The following is an 11979-nucleotide window of genomic DNA, read 5'->3' on the forward strand; positions in this document are numbered from 1 at the left end:
TTCCTTCAGGATTATCTGTAATAATAGTAGCATCCACATTAATGTAGAAGTGTTTAGAAACATATTATATTATTTTTTACAATAAAAGTGACTCCAAAATGACACAATACATTATTTACCATTCATTTCATTGGGCACAAAATAATCTGAAACACAACCAAAACAAACAGCAAATGCATCCAACAAATGTGTAGAGTCACAAGCTTGATGTAGTCATTGTGTGCTAGGAATATGGGACCAAATACTTTTAGTACTTTAATACACATAAGTGAATACTTTAAGACCCTAAAATGGGGGGACTACGTACAAAAACTGCTGTAATTTCTAAACGGTTTACCCGATATGGATGGAAATACCCTCAAATTGGCAGCCTCCCGAGTGGCTCAGCGGTTTAAGGCACTGCATTGCAGTGCTTGAGGCGTCACTACAGATCCGGGTTCAATCCCTGGCTGTGTCACAACCGGCCGTGACCGGGAGTCACATAGGGCAGCGCACAATTGGCCCAGCGTTGTCCGGATTAGGGGAGGATTTGGGCGGGGGGGCTTTACTTGGCTCATCGTGCTCTAGTGACTCCTTGTGGAGGGCCGGGCGCCTGCAGGCTGTCGTCAGTTGAACGGTGTTTCCTCCGACACGTTGGTGCGGGCGGGTGTTAAGAAGCGTGGCTTGGCGGGTCATGTTTCGGAAGAAAGCATGACTCGACCTTCACCTCTCCCAAGCCTGTTGGGGAGTTGCAGCGATGAGACTCGATTGTAATTGGATATCACAACATTTGGTGAGAAAAAGGGGGTAAAATATTATAAATAATAATAAAATAAAATACCCTCAAATTAAAGCTGACAGTCTGCACTTCAACCTCGTATCATTTCAAATCCAAAGTGCTGGAGTACAGAGCCAAAACAACAACAAAATTGTCACTGTCCCAATACTGTTGGAGCTCACTGTATGTATATGACGTTAGCTGCCCATGATGCTGCGAGTATGGAGAAAGGGATTTCCCCCCCAACACAATACAAATGCGCACAACAGGAAATCCATCCACCCCACACACAGGATATCAGAGTCTCCTTAGGACCATTACCATCTGTGGATCTTTTCCATGCTGCAGAGAGGAAGAGGAACCATTTTACAGGCACTGTGTTAACAGTCACACTGTGTAAATTAACAGAGCACCCCTTCTACTGCATTCTCTTACATTCAGGACCATACAATGGCTACTAGTGTGTTACCCCCTACAGAAGAACAATGCATTGTTTGTGACCTCGCTGTGGCTACATGGAAATGTTTGCTTACTGGGTTAAGCTGAGGGGGGATACCTAAACGCAGGACCACAGGACGTCGCAACAAATGTCCTCTATTGGTCTGGTTTGTTTTGCAGGAGAGAAGGACAGAGATAACCGGTTCTGGGCGCTTGGCAACTGCTAGGGCATTGTGGGCAACAATGATGGTCTTTGATGATCAGCCAATGAGAGAGAGACAATTGATTGATTGATTGATAGATTGATGCAATGCGGACGGAGAGACACAATGCACAAAGAACACAATGAAACAAATCGATACAGGACAGGACAGGCTCACACATTGACATATACAGTACATAATCACATAATTGGTCATTTGGTTGTGTCCTTTAAATGAGCTGACAAGGGTTAACATAAGAATAAAGGTTTTCCCTTTTACTTTTCCTGTGGCTGGTGGTGGCTTTCACAACAACAACAACACAACTCACTCTTGCAGTGTGGTTAAAATGTCAATGTTATTTGCCATCGTATTATGGACACATATTGACTATGAATATGTCTAACACATGGTCACACACATCGTGCTAGATGGTTTTGTACACACTAGCACACAACAGAATGGGGGGTGGGGGTGCAGGGCAGTGTGATGGCTGTGCTGGCTGGGGGGCAGCATGGGACTGGCCCACATTCCTCAGCTGAAGAGCTTTCATTGAGTCATGATGACATTTGTGTGTATGTGGATGTATATGTGCGTGTTTGTCCATTTGAGTGTTCAGGGATGCATGGGCCTGTGAACATGCAACCGTAATGTTAAGGGCACTGCTTTAATAAAAAACGGGTATCAGGTCCATGTCAACTGACATCCCTAAAAAGCACATCAGCACACAAACCAGACAAAACCAACAGTGTAACTGTCCAGGTTGGTCCATTCCTCCAAGAAGGTGTGATAGGAGTGAGGGCCCAGACCAGACCAGACTTCATTAACCTGTAAAGGGACATGTCATCCTTTGTAGAGAGACACCCCACTTGGAACAGACATCAGTTCAACATCTAGTTTTGATTTACATTTGGTTGAGTTGTCAACTAACGTGAATTCAGCATGAAATCACCAGAAAATGTCACCATGTCATTGGATTTAGGTAAACAATTTGGTTAAAAAAAAATCTAAATGCCCTTACGTTGATGACTTTGCAAATCCAATCACGTAGATTTCTTTGGTTGAAATGACGTGGAAACAACGTTGATTGAACCCGTTTTTGCCCAGTGGGACAGTGCTGTAAAATACAGTATATTCCCTGGCAACATGGTGGCTCTTGTGATCATACCGTAGCTCTCTGGCTTCGTCCCACCCTATTCCCTATAGGGCCCTGGTCAAAAGTAGTGCACAATGTATGGAATAGGGTGCTATTTGGGACACAACCTCTGAGTCTGTCTATGCATACTGTGGCTCTCTGGCTTCCTGCATACAGCAGAGTAAACAGAACAGTATCTCTAACACGGCCTGGAGTCCTGGCTAAATGTCGAGGGAGCATGCTAACACAATCATGCTAGCAGCAGCAGTACAGTACAGCAAGCCTCCTGATGGGAACCCATGAAATCCAATTTCCCTATCTATCCATCGTCTTTCTCTCTCTCTCTGCAGTATGCTGCCTGGGAATATGATCCAGCTAAAGGAAACATCCATGGCTCGCCTTTAATTTGACTAGTAATCAGTTGCTGCCCGATACCACAGTCACGTTATACCATTGCTGTAAGGAAATGATAGGCTAGTGGCTATCAAAGCCGTATATATCAGAACAAAAATACATACCATCTGGTGGCTACCAGTCCTATTATTACTAATACTAGGAATACTGGATATTACCAGACTGTCTCCACAGGGAAATGACATGGTTAATCCTCTCTACAGGGCACCATAGTAGGATGTGGTATCACTCATCTAATGGCTGACAATTACGTTGGGAAGCCTAATCAACTATCTCACCAGATAGATATTAAATACTGCCCCCAAGCCACTGAGGATGTCGAGGAATGCGGGGGTTCAGGTTAGTCGAGGTAATTTGTACATGTAGGTAGGGGTAAAGTGAACAGTCTATGACTTGGGTGACTGGAGTCTTTGACAGTTTTAGGACCCACCGACCTACGTGTGTGTGTGTGCACAAGTGTGTGTGTGTGTGGTGGCGGAACTAAAGACACACAAACTTTGGCCGTCCTCATAAAAATTCTAACCAACCCAGTAACCTTTATGGTAATAGTAAGGAGGTAAAGCGGCAGGACTCTTCTGAAGTAGCGTCAGTATTTACACAACAAAGCCAGGGAAACCTGGAGAAGTCCTTTCAGCGCAGATCCAGCCACCGGGATGGGAGTAACATTATGCAGAACACTCATCAGTGTGCTCAAGGCTCCTGAGAGATATTGTTCTGGACGGATGAAGGATTTATGAAGGCAACGGGCAAGGATGAGTGCTTTACAGACACTATGGACCATCTGCATATGAAGATTGCTTTTGAAACCATAATCTCAGCCCTTAATGATGTGGTATACTAAAGAGGACAACAAGTATCATTGATGACTTGGTCATACCTCTCCAGCCTCCTGCTTCTAGAACACAGCACAGAACACTCTGTATTACTGTGAAAACCCCTCAAGGCCACACAAGGATGTTTACTAGGAAATGCACCTGAGTAAAAAGGCTGTTCCCGAGAAAAAGACCTTGACTACTGAGAATCAACAAATGTATTCCTCCTCAGGGACAGCTCAAATGAAGAGAAGCATCCATGTGAATAGAAGCTGCTATGAACTGAATAAAAATGCTGCCCCTTTGAAAAGGGATAATGTTCATTTAGAGAAACAAAACAACACCATTAGACAGATATTCCTTTGTTAAGGAAGGGAGAGGTTACAGGCAGTACAGTACCACAGGATTATATTGTGCTTGTGGGGTTTCATTTTTCAGAATAAAAGACAAACTGGAATGCTTACAGTCTCTATCTCTATACGTTCAGCCCAGACAGGGAGAGAATGTCTATCGTTTTTCAGGACAGTGTTGCATTGCTGTTTTGGAGCTAGACCCAACATGGACGCCCAGCTGAGAGGTTGGATGGTCATTTACCATCCTCAGTGAGTCAGACAGAAAAAAAGACGGGACATGGTTCCAGTCAGACCAGCAGTTTGATTATACTGCTTCACCAGTCACAAAAAATTATAAAATGCAGTGCAGAGTAGCAACTATCAAGGGATGCTATTAAGCCAGACAGAACCTTAATTCTTTAATCGGAATGCTTCAGCCGAGCAGCTCTCTTCTAATTGGGAGGGACGCTGATTGACAGACTGGCACTAACCCTTTTACCTAAACACAGTCAGTAGAGAGCAGAATCAGAAGAAAGTCGATTCAGCTCGTTTGAGGATAACCCTCCCAACTCAACCACAAAGGGCCAGAGTCTGAAGCCTGACCTGCATCTTAATAGATATCCTGCTGTACTGGGAATCAACAATGTATTCCTTTGCCAGGAAATGTATTCATTTACATTTACATTTACGTCATTTAGCAGACGCTCTTATCCAGAGCGACTTACAAATTGGTTCATTCACCTTATAGCCAGCATATTCCTTTGCTCGTAGGTTACACATTGCCCGCCTGCCTGCCTTCAACCGTGCAGGTAAAGGAGATATGCTGCATTCCTTTACAGTCATTACCATTCCACATCTGTGTGCTGATTGCTCTCTCGACATGCTAACATGCACACGGAGCGCATCTCCCTCTGTGAGGAATACCTTCCGGGGTCATTAAGAGACTGTGGATATATTCTACATCAGTTGAAAAAAATGGAGTATAGGCATAAAATAACAATAGCTCTTGTATAAGAGTATTTCTTTGTTCTTTCCTCTAAAATGTACTTAAGGCAAAAACCCAAATCGTTCAGTCAGAATGGTTGAGTGAATGGTTGCTAGCGGCTAATTCCACCAGAGGAACTGATGGGAAGTTCCTGGTGAGCAACTACCTTAGAATGAGAGAGTGCTGTGGTCTGGAACTGCTGTTATCTGTAGGCTGGGTCTGGTCCTGTGTGCTAGGCCACTGGCATGGGCAGCACCCCACAGAGAAGAGTGAACAGTCATTACCTTCCAGCCACTCAACCACATCCAGAGTCCACAGGCAGGCAGGGAGAGGGACCAGCCAGCCAGCCAGGGCTGAGGTGGAGGGCTGGGGGCTGATGGGGGGCTGAGGCACATGGGTGGGACAGAGCACAGCTGGAGCCTCTCTCTCTATATTTACTCATGGCTAGTCCAATGATGTCTACACACAGAGAGCAGAGAGAGAGCACACTGGGGGAGCTTTTACCGATCAGAGAGCTATGAACTGTGATGTGTCTGCCTTTCAGTACAAGAGGGACTTTCATCATGACAGAACAACTATAGGCTACCACAGGTATAGCAAAATAGCTACAGGCCTATCCCTATAGATTTCATCAACCTTGAATGTTCTTTACGAAACAAAGAAAATAGCTAAATCATGCATTGGAAATACATAATCCTGCTAGTTTCTTTGTTCAGAAATATGCTAATGCTAGGTGGTAATAAACCTGGCAGGATTAACCTAGCACAGCGGCTAATCTCTGGGTTATTAATGGTAGATCAAGGGCAAAATGGAGGTTAATATTTTAGCAATGGCTCAGTCAGACACCAACAATGGGTGCTATGGGTAATATTTTCCCGCTGGTCTGCAAGCTATCTTATTAATAGCGTGTTGTAAATGCAAACACGTCCTAGTGCCATAGGCTAGGATTAATCATAGGCAGCAAAGGTACTGACATCATTACAAAGACTGTCAGTGGACCAGGGGCATCATGTGATGATAAAGTAATCCAATGCGATCGTGGAACTCCAATGGACGGTTAGACGATATACAACATGACAGGTACAGTGGGGCCAGTTTGTAGGCCTACAGTAGGAATGGATTGACCATTGACAGGTACAGTGGGGCCAGTTGTAGACCTACAGTAGGAATGGATTGACCATTGACAGGTACAGTGGGGCCAGTTGTAGGCCTACAGTAGGAATGGATTGACCATTGACAGGTACAGTGGGGCCAGTTTGTAGGCCTACAGTAGGAATGGATTGACCATTGACAGGTACAGTGGGGCCAGTTTGTAGACCTACAGTAGGAATGGATTGACCATTGACAGGTACAGTGGGGCCAGTTTGTAGACCTACAGTAGGAATGGATTGACCATTGACAGGTACAGTGGGGACAGTTTGTAGACCTACAGTAGGAATGGATTGACCATTGACAGGTACAGTGGGGCCAGTTTGTAGACCTACAGTAGGAATGGATTGACCATTGCGACCACGTCTGTGTAGTAACTAGTTCATATATATCAGTAGTCCGGCTAAGAGGCCCATGACGTATGTTCTGTAGCCATTCCCATTTATAGAGGTTTAACCCCCAACTAATCTCAGCAACCCAAAACCAAATTACAGAGGGGTTGAGGAGGAGAAGGGAGAGGCTGATGTGTGTGTTAATTAACCATTTCACTATCCTAAGCAGCTATACATCAGAAAGCTGTATGTCATTAGTGGTGTGTTGTTGCCCCAGCTGTATAATCTTTAATTACCCCAGCGATGGTAATTAGTGGCTCTCTACAACAGCCCTGTGTGTGTGAGAGAGCGAGAGAGAGAGAGAGAGAGTTCTGCTGCACCTTCCGCACCACAGCCCCAGGCCTGCCTGTCAGCAGCCTGATGTTGACTGTCTGTTTGGGAGGAGGGGGAGTGACACTTTGTCACTGATCCTCCTCTGCCTTCATCTCCCTCTCTCTCTCTCTCCCTCCTCTCTGCATGCAGCTGTGACTGATGTTTTAACAAGACACAATGGGATCTGTTTAGCCACCAGCTTGGAACAAAGGTTGCTCTGAGGTCCCTGGGGAAGAGGTTACTGTGGAGGTGGGGAGGAGTGTGCCATCTAAAATGAACAGGCTTTCTGCAGTCGTTATTTACCTGGCTGACAATAATATATATAAATGATAAAATTGCCATTGTATTGTTCTGTTTTTCAATTAGCACAGTGACCTTTAACCAATAAATGGTAGCAATATGAGGCAGCCATATCAAGGGAGTTTGAAAGTGGACATCCAGTTATTTTATTACTTTGTCATTTTCCACGTTCTTTCTACATTAGAGGGATAATGGTGCTCTTGAAACAAGGTAACATTCTTCTAATCAAGGGCAAGCAGCTGATTTGACGTCAGTGCTTTCGCGATGCGGGGTACACGGTAGACTCTCCCCTCCATCCAGAGCTACTGCACTGGGAGCTAGGGACAGAATCTCTCCAGTCGCCACGGCTGCTGGAGGACACAGACCATCTCCAAATAGGTTACACATTAAGCGATATTTATGGCAATTGGCAACCAATGATTTTCATCCAAGTATGAATATTCCCAGTCTGTCACCGATATGTTGGACAGCAGCAGCTGAGATTGTGTAAATAAGAAGCCGACTGATGATTCACACTGAAATCCAAAGACCAGTACAAGCTGTGTTTGCTAGCTACAGTAAATAGGCTAAATCTAAGCCATTTGAGAAAGAGAGATGAAGGAGCCTCAAACATAACAGTAGGCTTCAGAACATGATTCTGCTCAGTTATGCAGTGAATATGGCGGTGTCCAACTGCACCTTGATTTGTATACTATTCAAAAGCGGAACATGAGTTATTACTGTAATCACCTAATGACTGTTCTCTAATGGCCGTTACTTAAATAATTGGATGTCAATGGACCTAAAAGACCTGAGATCAGCCAATAACTTAATGAAATGAACACAATTACACTCAGCGCAGTAACATAATGCCAACTTGCTCCAAATTAAAATAGAGTGCATTACGATACGATTCATGTCTCAAATAGGCATCAGCAATAAGCATTAGGATGCCTGTCTCAAGTACACATCAGCATTAGACCCCATCACCTACCTGCCTGCCAGGGATATCTGCTGGTTCAGCCTGAGCGATCTGCCTGTCTCATTAAGTCTAGTGCTTTTGACTCCTGGTAATGAGTCACACTGTGTGTGTGTGTGTGTGTGTGTGTGTGTGTGTGTGTGTGTGTGTGTGTGTGTGTGTGTGTGTGTGTGTGTGTGTGTGTGTGTGTGTGTGTGTGTGTGGTGATGTGTGGCCAGCTAGAGACTGACTGTAGGAACCAACAGGAACATTACCTGACCTTTGTCCACAGCACATCGCTTGATTAAATCCCTGTTGAGCTCTGTGAGCTACAGCGTGAATAATCCACCTGTTAAGGCTATGAGCTGGCCCTGCTCCTGCTCTATATCCAACGTCAATCCTGTGTCTTAGTAGTGCAGACTGCAGAGCGAGTTTCATTTAAGGTGGCACTGTACACAGAGTCAAATCATTTCATAGATTTAGTTCAGTAGACCACAGCAACCCTTTCATTTTAATCAGGTCCCTGCACTGCATTATATACATAACTGAAATGGTCCACCCACACAGACGGTGTGGTGAAGAAGGCGCAACAGCGTCTCTTCAACCTCAGGAGGCTGAAGACATTTGGCCTGTCACCTACAACCCTCACAAACTTTTACAGATTCACAATTGAGAGCATCCTGTCAGGCTGTATCACCGCCTGGTATGGCAACTGCACCGCCCACAACAGCAGGGCTCTCCAGAGGGTGGTGCGGTCTGCACAACGCATCCCCGGGGGCAAACTACCTGCCCTCCAGGACACCTACAGCACCCGATGTCACAGGAAGGCCAAAAAGATAATCAAGGACAACTACCACCGGAGCCACTGCCTGTTCACCCCGCTATCATCCAGAAGGCGATGTCAGTACAGGTGCATCAAAGCTGGGACCGAGAGACTGAAAAACAGCTTCTATCTCAAGGCCATCAGACTGTTAAACAGCCATCACTAGCATAGAGGAGCTGCTGCCTACATACAGACTTGAAAATCACTGGCCACTTAATTAATGGAACACTAGTCACTTTAATAATGCCACTTTAATAATGTTTACATGTCTTGCATTACTCGTCTCATATGTATATACTGTATTATATACTATCGTAATAATGTTTACATATCTTGCATTACCCATCTCATATGTATATACTGTATTCTATACTATCTATTGCATCTTAGCCTATGCTGCTCTGACAATGACATTGCTCATCCATATATTTATATATTCTTATTCCATTCCTTTACTTAGATTTGTGTGTATTAGGTATTTGTTGTGGAACTGTTAGATATTACTTGCTAGATATTACTGCACTGTCGGAACTAGAAGCACAAGCATTTCGCTACACTCGCAATAACATCTGCTAACAATGTGTATGTGACCAATAAATTTGATTAGAGTTTGATTTGATAACCTTGGAAAACCAGGGGATATTCAATATGAATCCAGTTGAGTAAAGAAAACCATGGAAGCATGGAGTGAGTGCCCTTGCATGCCTTCCTTGCAAGCCTTCCATCACGCACGCAATGAGCTATGATAAACTAATCTAAGAGGTCCATCCAATCATGTGTGGTGACTAGTGATTATTGATTACTGCATTGTTAGGTTTGGAGCTTGCAATAAAGGCATTTCACTGTACTTGTGCAGGTGACATTAAAATCTTGAAACTTTCTACAATAAGTGCACTCATGACCAGAGTCAATGCTGACCATGGAAGGTCTCATCTTCAATTCATACCACTCCCCCTCCCATCTCTCCCTCCCCCTCCCTCTCTCTCTCACCATGGTGAAAAAAATACCAATCTTCATCAATATTTGAAGAAGTGTGCTGACAGGATGGAGAATAATGTTTTCAGATAGAATGGATACTGTTTTCTATCAATTATTTTCTTCCTGTACGGTGTGGTATAGTTTACAAAGAACAATTCCTGATTCACTGGCTCAACATTAAACGAGCTTCTGGCTCTATCAAACCTCTACCCCTCTTGGGCCCTATCGAACCAGTGGCATGCATACAGCCTGCATGGCTGGAGCTTAATCATCATTTACCTTTGCCTTTCCCCCACAGTGCACCTGCTCCTCTGAATCATATGTTCTCGGAGCACTAGTTAGTGATAGTACTCTACTGTAGCGTCTAGTGCATGCATAACGCGGATGTATAATTGTTGCCCTACCAACAATAGAATCATAATATAATGCAATAAAAACATATTTAATAAAAAGCCTATCGTTTAGTTCGACAATAGATACAATCTCTGTTCGCATCGTTCCGTATCCCTCAACAGAAAACCACTACTGTGTAACCAGCACGAGACGTCATCTTGCAAAATTGCTACATTTTAGCGCGTGGCACATGAAACGTTGAAACAATGAACTCATGAACACAAATTAATACATTGTTGCATTGATGAAGCTCAAACTTACATCTCTAGTAGGCTACTTTTCAAAGTAACACCGACATCCTCAGTTAGAATCGCATCACTAGCAGGTGTGTCTTCCGAATCCCGGACCAACAATTTTACTTGCAGCTAAGCTCGCGTTTTGGCTTTTCATGATTTGCTGACATGTTAACGATCTAGTTTTTTTTATCTTCAGTCTCCATGTAATGTGTACTGTATGTTTTTGTCTTTGTTGTGGGAGCATGAGGGAGATCACTCGAGTCGTACCCCAGTGTACAACGGTGTAATACAACTCTCTTCACCAACAGTCTTCCAGGGCCGGCCCTAGCCTTTTGGGGGCCCTAAGCGAGAAGATTTGGCTGAGAGACCCCCACCTTGCACGCAAATAATTGTAGAACCCCCCCCCCTTTTTTAAATGTTGCAGGTTTAAAGCAAGCTTTCTGCAATTCTACACATTTTGCCAACGTGCAGAGAGAATCTTAGCAACTTTATAACAAATTTCATGCAAATCTCCTTTTGCCATGGGGCAGAGAGGAAATAATCAGCTGTTTTACAGCTAATTTCTTGCAATTCTACCCCTTTTGCCATGGGGTGGAGAGACATTTTTGCACGTTTAAAGCTAATTTCCTGCAAGTCTACACATTTTCCAAGACTTACTCCATGTTAATGATATCTGAGTGAGAGTGACTAACAAAATCAATGGACTAACTTACCAATCAAAATAATGTTCGCTGACATGACTAATTGAGTGACTGTCAGTGACTGACATAACCAGTGTCTTGCATTAGCGCCGGCTGTCGGCCAATCAGCTGGCTAATCAACCTCAGGAGGCTGAAGAATTTTGGGTTGGCACCTTCACAAACCTTTACAGATGTACAATTGAGAGGATCCTGTCGGGCTGTATCACTGTCTGGTACGGCAACTGCACCGCCCGCAACCGCAGGGCTCTCCAGAGGGTGGTGCAGTCTGCCCAACGCATCACCGGGGGCAAACTACCAGCCCTCCAGGACACCTACAGCACCCAATGTCACAGGAAGGCCAAAAAGATAATCAAGGACAACAACCACCCGAGCCACTGCCTGTTCACCCCGCTATCATCCAGAAGGTGAGGTCAGTACAGGTGCATCAAAGCTGGGATCGAGAGACTGAAAAACAGCTCCTATCTCAAGGCCATCAGACTGTTCACTAGCCTTCACTAGCACATTAGAGGCTGCTGCCTATATACACAGATTAGAAATCACTTGCCACTTTAATAAATGGAACAATAGTAACTTTAATAATGTTTACATATCTTGCATTACTCATCTCATATCTTAGTCTATGCTGCTCTGACATTGCTCATCCATATATTTATTTATATATTCTTAATTCCATTGCTTTACTTAG

The 11979-nt window shown here is 44.2% G+C and overlaps 1 protein-coding gene across 1 annotated transcript in view; it reads right to left on the reverse strand.

The window, feature by feature from the left end:
- Window positions 1-10871, reverse strand: part of LOC121554929 — a 73044-nt gene extending 62173 nt beyond the window's left edge. The window contains exon 1 of the mRNA XM_045212028.1: window positions 10619-10871. The gene's annotated coding sequence lies outside the window, so the exon portion shown is untranslated. The remainder of the gene's footprint in view (window positions 1-10618) is intronic.
- Window positions 10872-11979: the final 1108 nt, after the last annotated feature.

This window comes from Coregonus clupeaformis, chromosome 40 (assembly GCF_020615455.1).
Source record: "Coregonus clupeaformis isolate EN_2021a chromosome 40, ASM2061545v1, whole genome shotgun sequence".
Classification (NCBI taxonomy): Eukaryota; Metazoa; Chordata; class Actinopteri; order Salmoniformes; family Salmonidae; genus Coregonus; species Coregonus clupeaformis.